This window comes from Callithrix jacchus, chromosome X, assembly GCF_049354715.1.
Source record: "Callithrix jacchus isolate 240 chromosome X, calJac240_pri, whole genome shotgun sequence".
Lineage (NCBI taxonomy): Eukaryota > Metazoa > Chordata > Mammalia > Primates > Cebidae > Callithrix > Callithrix jacchus.
The window spans coordinates 24,388,426-24,395,627 of record NC_133524.1 but is presented as its reverse complement, the minus strand read 5'-3'; positions in this window follow the sequence as shown (position 1 = coordinate 24,395,627).

Genomic DNA, 7,202 nt, shown 5'->3' with positions numbered 1-7,202 from the left:
TTCTCATGCAAGTTTTTGTGTTAACATATATTTTTAGTTCTGTTGGGTATGTACCTAGAGTGGAATTGTTGGACCTATGGTAACTCTATGTTTCACTTTTTGAGGACCTGCCGAAGTGTTTTCCACAGCAGCTGTGCCATTTTTCACTTACAGCAGCAATGTTTGAGGGTTCCAATTTCTGTACAGCCTCTTCAGCACTTGTTATTACCCCGTTTTTTTGGTTATAATAATCCTAATGGGTGTGAGGTTATATCTCATTGTGGTTTTGATTTGCACTTTTCAAATGACTAATGATGTTGAGCATCTTTTTATGTCTTCTGTGGTCATTTGTATATCATCTTTGGAGAAATGTCCAATTAAATCTTTTGCCCTTGTTATAATTGGGTTGTTTTCTTTTTGTTGTTGAGTTATACAAATTCTTTATATATTCTGGATACTAAATCCTTGTCAGATGTATGATTTACAAATATTTTCTCCTATTCTGTGAATTGTCTTTTAACTTTCTTACTAGGGTCCTCAATGCAAAAAAGTTTAATTTTGTTAAAGTACAAGGTATCTCTGTTTTTTTGTTGCTTGTATGTTTGGTGCCATATTTAGAAAGCCATTGCTTAATCTGAGGTTCTGAAGATAAACATCTGTTTTCTTCCTCTAAGAGTTTTGTAGTTATAGTTTTTATATTTAGGTATTTGGTCCATTTGAGTTCATTTTGTGTAATGTGTGAGGTAGGGATCAGGAATAGTTTTTGAACGCTTACTATGTGCCAGACACTGTCACTGGGAGGCAGCAGTAACAAAATAGACATGTTTCCGCTATCATCAAACTAGAATTCCACTGATGCTCACAAATATTAGTCAATCGTCACCTAAGTGTTCATATGTAAACTTGACTTCACCACACACTATTTCTGACCTACAGTGGGGGCCCAGAAAATATAAGGTTTGTGGGAGTAGGGCATACCTTTGGCTTGGTGATATGGAGGAAATCCTTGTCTGACATAGTCATGGGGACATTTGCAGGTTCCTTGAGGGACCAGAAAGTACGGGACCCTGCCATGTTCAGTGTCTTTCCTTTAGCCATTTAGGCTTCCCCTCAGTCCATAGGCCTTTTGTAGCCCATCCCTATGTTGGATGGCCCATTAGTCCAGGAATGCACTTTTGTTTCCTGGAAACACAGATTTTTCTGCATTCGCTGGTAGTTCAGGTTATGTCCAAGCCTCCCATTTTTATTGTTCCTTCTGCCAGGAGCTGCTCCAGCCCCAGCCTCTTGACTTGACTTGTACGAGTCAGATACTATTTCCTGAAATCCTTAACCTGCAGGAGATATAAATGGAGCTTTCTGAAGTTTTTTGTCATTTGCTTGAGGTAATGGGGAAGCAACATTTGTTCCTCTCTCATTCTAGAAGTCATCCACCAGCTTGTGAGGACATACAAACAGCCTTTGGAGAGGCCCATGAAGGAAGAAACAGACCTCTCACGAACTACCAGCACCACCTTGCCAGCCTTGTGACTGTATCTCCTTGAAAGTAGATCTTTTACCTCCAGTCAACTTTGATGTTGCAGCCCCAGCTGACATCTTGACTACACACGAGATGCACTGGGCCAGACCCTCCCAGCTCTGCCATTCCAGAATTCGTGATCCACACAAACTGTGAGTTTGAGAAATATTTGTTATTGTTTAATTTTGCAGTTTTGGGGGAATATAATTAGTACACATAAACTTTGCTATTTTAAAGTGTATTTAAAATACAGTGATTTTTAGTTTTTTTGTTATTTGACAGTTACCACAATCTCATTCCAGAACATTTCCATCACCCCAAAATGAGACCCCATACTTTTTACAGTTACTCTCAGTTCTCCCTGCTTTGTGTTACCTGACAACCATTGATCTGCTATCTGACTCTATGGATTTGCCTATTGTGGATGTTTCTTATAGATGGAATCATGCTGCTTAATATTTAAGAATAAGTTTCCATGTTCAATTCTGTTCCAGTCCTAGGTAAATATACAACAGAATTGAACATAGGTTCACATGGAAACTTATTCTCAAATGTTCATAGCAGCATTATTTGTATGCAGATCCCATACATATGTGACTGTCTTTAGGTCTCTCTGGATTCAAATCCACCTGGTTATTCTCAAGAGAGAATTTTCATACTGGACTATCTCCAGTGTGATATTGTCCACACACTTTTAAGCCTGGGGTGTTTAGTCTTGCGGGTTCTCTCAGGGAGTCTGTTTTGTAAACTTAAATACCCACTTAGAAATGTTTTGGTATATGTTGGATATTGATTTCACTACAGCTTCATGCATCTAGACAACGTGACTGATCAGTATAGGTAGTGCTTCATTTTGGTGATCACCACTTTCTCCTGTTATATTCCTTTTGCTATTCATATAGCAATATGTCAGTCATCTATGCTCTATGCATGGCGTGGACTAGCTCCATTCCAGTCCAGAAAGCCTGAGCCCGAGTTTGTGTGTTAGGCAGTAGAAACATCTTAAGTAGTTTGTTTTTATGTAGGCCCCTGGCCTGAGCTGTTGAGCTTTCACAGGGACTGGGTGGTCATTGGTCCAGAGCTTTTGAGAGATTGACTCCATGGGATTTTAACTCCTTACTCTCGGAGGCTGTTAAGGCCATAATGTTCTATTGGAAAAATGCAGGTGAGACCCTGTAAGCTGAAATAGGATGCTCTTATTTGAACATCATAGCTTTGAAGTGAGACATTATCAACTCCTGTCTCAGAGGTTATCTCTTTACATTTGCCTAGCCTTTTCTAGGCATAGTTTCTTTTTTGAGATACATTTTTGATATTGCTGATCCACAATTGTTGGAGGGAAGGCAGACCCTTTGCTAAACAGTGGACTTTCTTCCAGAACATGTTTATATCAGCAGTTTGTTGAGAAGCCTTTGATGATAATAAAGAGGAGACCACTTTTTTCTCCTACTTAAACATGGAAACTGCCTTGGGGATCTGTTCTTCCAATGTCTAGGAGGAAATCTCTGGAAGGTCCCATAGACATCTGTTTACTTTTAAAAAACCAACTATCCTGTTGTCACTTCTAAGCAGTTAGAAGCCCAACGTACTATATCAGTCAAAGCCCCATGCTCCTAAAGACGGAGGCATTTCTGCCTACTCTATTTTTTATTTATTTATACTTGTTAAATTTTTGTTGGTAGAGACAAGGTATCACCATGTTGCTCAGGCTGGTCATGAACTTTTGACCTTAAGCTATCCTCTCGCTTTAGCATCCCAAAGTGCTGGGATTATAGGAGCGAGCCACTACACCCAGCCCATTTCCATGAACTCTAAACTGGAGCATTCATGGGTTTTGTCATCCTGTCAGTGATGTGTGTATATGTGTAATAGGATGGATATAGTAACTATATATATTTTTTTGAGATAGAGTTTCGCTGTCATTGCCCAAGCTGGAGTGCAATGGTGCAATCTCGGCTCACTGCAACCTCCAACCTCCCGGGTTCAGGCAATTCTCCTGTATCAGCCTCCTGAGAATCACAGGTGCACGCCACCATGCCTGGCTACTTTTTTGTCTTTTTAGTAGAAATGATGGGGTTTTACCATGTTAGCCAGGCTGGTCTCGACCTCCTGACCTCAGGTAATCTGCCTGCCTTGGCTTTCCGAAGTGCTGGGATTATAGGCGTGAGCCACCGCACCCAGCTATAGTAACTCTTTTTGCTTTTCCTGTCTTCATCTCCTCTTCCCTTGACCACCACTCTTTTTATTTTGAGACAGGCTCTTGCTCTGTCACCCAGGCTGGAGTGCAGTGGCACAATCTCTCTTCACTGCAATCTCCACCTCCCAGGCTCAGGTGATCCTCTTGCCTCAGCGTCCCAAGTAGTTGGGACTACAGATGTGTACCACCACACCTGGCTAATTTTTGTATTTTTAGTAGAGATGGGGTTTTACCAAGTTGGCCAGGCTGGCCTTGAACTCCTGACCTCAAGCAATTCACCCACCTCGGCTTCCAAAAATACTGCGATTATAGGCGTGATCCACTGCAGCTGGCTGTTAAAGCATGTTTTTCGGGAGCCGTGGTGGCTCCGGCCAGTTGTCCTGGCGCTTGAGGAGGCGAGGCTATGAGTTCAAGGCCAACCTGAACAACAAAACAAGCTCTCATTGATTAATAACAAAAAAAAAGCATGTTTTTGTGGAATAATAATTTGGGCCTTGTCCTTGTCCTTGCATATCTCTGTGAATGAGATTACATATTTGGTCTGGAATGTGTAGCTGAAAACGTTGGCCCTTTTGTTAGACAAGACAGCACACTGGTCAGGTTTGTTTCTAAGACACATCTTCTCACATAAGTGGTAGGCAAGAGGGACAGTAGGGTTCCTCCTCTAGGAGATTACAAATTTCATATTAGGATGGATAAGCTGTCAGGGATCCATGGCACTGGGTTTACTGAGGTCATGCCATTGGATGAGATGAGATTCTTATGACTGTGTAACACAGATAGGGTGAATTAGGAGAGATCAAGCCTCCTGGAATCTTTGTCTACCTGGTGGGCGAGTGGGGAGTGCAGGGGTTCTCCCATTGTCCAACAGTGGGCCAAGTTAGGGGTCAATGGGCCTCCTGTGTGTGGGCCAAGTTAGGGGTAAGATAAGATAGCTGCTTTTTGATCCAAAAGTATATGTCACCTGTTGAGAAAGTTTGGCAGGTTAGGCAGCAAGAGGTAAGATTAAATTAATCATCTGTTTAATTGGTGCCTAATTATTGTTAAAGGTACATTTTTTTTGTGACCCCCCCAGAGAATGGCTGAAAGCAAGTACAAACTTGTGCTTACTGGTGCCAGTTTTTTCCCCAGTCTGTTTCCCACCTGCTTATTTTCTGGGCTTCCAGCCAAGGAGGGTAGATGGTCTCCTGGAATCTGGTATTTTAGTATCTGTGTAAAAATTGTTTATATCTTTGTTTCCATAAAAAGTGTCTGAATGCAGCTGGTAGAACTTGTAATGAAAAGATAAAGTTTTTATTTTAATTAAAATTTTTTTTATTGTATTTTAGCTTTTGGGGTACATGTGAAGAACATGCAAGATTGTTGCATAGGTACACACATGGCAGTGTGATTTGCTACCTTCCTCCCCTTCACCTATATTAAAAGTGATTTTGTCATGGAGATGCCTGTGAACTGATTCATTATATGCACTGTTTACTAATGTGTAATTAGTTTTGAAATGTGTTACATGTTGAATTGCGAATGCTTATATTGTATCAGTGAAAAATTCCTCTTTTTTTTTTTTTTTTTTTTTTTGAGACCAAGCATCGGGTTGTTGTCTGGGCTGGGGTGCAGTGGTGTGATCTTGGCTCATTGCAACCTCTGCCTCCTGGGTTCAAGCAACTCTTCTGCCTCAGCCTCCTGAGTAGCTGGGACTACAGGTGTGCACAACCATGCCCAGCTAATTTTTGTATTTTTAGTAGAGACGGGGTTTTACGATGTTGGCCAGGCTGGTCTTAAACTCCTGACCTCATGATCCACCTGGCTTGACCTCCTAAAGTGCTGGGATTACAGGCGTGAGCCATCACACCTGACCTGAAAAATTCCTCTTATGCCCAGTGCCTTCACTGTGTTATGATGTCTCTATTGTTAAATTGAAGGTGTCATTCCCTGTGGCCTCAGATGCATACCAGCAAGGAAAACTTAACAAAATACAGGGCTGACCTGCCAGTTATGATACTTGAAATAATGTAAGTGGTTTTGCTCACTGAATCCCATTTGTAGTCAAAGAACAACTATTGTCTTTCACCAAATAAAGTATTGTGTGCTCCTGAGAGAACAGTTGTTGCTACAAAATGGCTGCAAAAGTTGACCTGTTTATCTCAAAGTAAAAGAGGGAAAACTACATGGGACTCTGTCACACATGCTTTTTTAAAAACTTTTTTTATTTTGAGATGGAGTGTTGCTCTGTCACCAGGATGGAGTGCGGTGGTGCTATCTCAGCTCACCGAAACTTCCGCAACCCCGGGCTCAAGCGATTCTTCTGCCTCAACCTCCCAAGTAGCTGGGATTATAGGTGCATGCTACCATGCCCAGTTAATTTTTGAATTTTTAGTAGAGATGGGGTTTCACCATGTTGGCCAGGCTGGTCTCTATCTCTTGACCTCATGATCCACCCCCCTTGGCCTCCTAAAGTGCTGGGATTACAGGCATGAGCCACTGCGCCTGGCCTATACCTGCTTTTTCACACATTGATTCCATCATATTTTAAACTCCCTTTTCCTGTGGGCTGATAAGGTCATAGTGCCCTTTTGGAAAAAATACAAGTGAGATCCCACAGGTTTATTGGACAAGTATGGAATCGGACTTGAGGAACAGTAGCAGACCTCATTGATAAAGTGGTAACAGAGACTGTTATGCAGAAATGTACTGCAGTCCACTCCTACAGTGAATAGGAAAGAAGTGATATTGAGGACGGGCCAATGCCCAATGAGACAATATGTGTTTGACTCCTTGGTTAGCAGATGAGGGAGTACTGCCAGTTGTGCTAGAGGACAAGGGGTAAAGATCATTCCATCATCTATGACCTGCCCTATGTTCCAAGCCAGTCTGGTCATGACCACATTGCTAATCACAGGAGAAGACTGAGAGGCTTATCCTCCCTTGCTGAGATACATACTCTTCAGACTGACGTTTATCACATTTAACACCACCTTTCTACCTAGATCTTTCTCCTTTCTTTTTTTTTGAGACAGAGTTTTGCTTTTGTTGCCCAGGATGGAGTGCAGTGTTAGGATCTCGGCTCATTGCAAACTTCACCTCCCGGGTTCAAGCAATTCTCCTGCCTCAGCCTCCCAAGTAGTTGGGATTACAGGTGTGAGCTACCACACCCAGATAATTTTTGTATTTTTAGTAGAGATGATGTTTCACCATGTTGGCCAGGCTGGTGTCGAACTCCTGACCTCAGGTGATCCACCCACCTCAGCCTCCCAAAGTGCTGGGATTACAGGTGTGAGCCACCGCACCCGGCCTAGATCTTTCTCCTTGTAAAAACATATGAGTCTATGGCAGAGGATGTTGCCCCTCCTTCTCTAAATGGAACTGGAGGCTTTATGCACCAATCAAGGTATGTTGGGAACTTGATGTAGTCAAGGGTTGGGGACTTAAAGTAGTCAAACCTTTTCAGTCCTTATGGGCATGGGGGCACAAGTCACTATGGCTCTAAGAAGTCCCAAAGGGCACGGTCAAAAA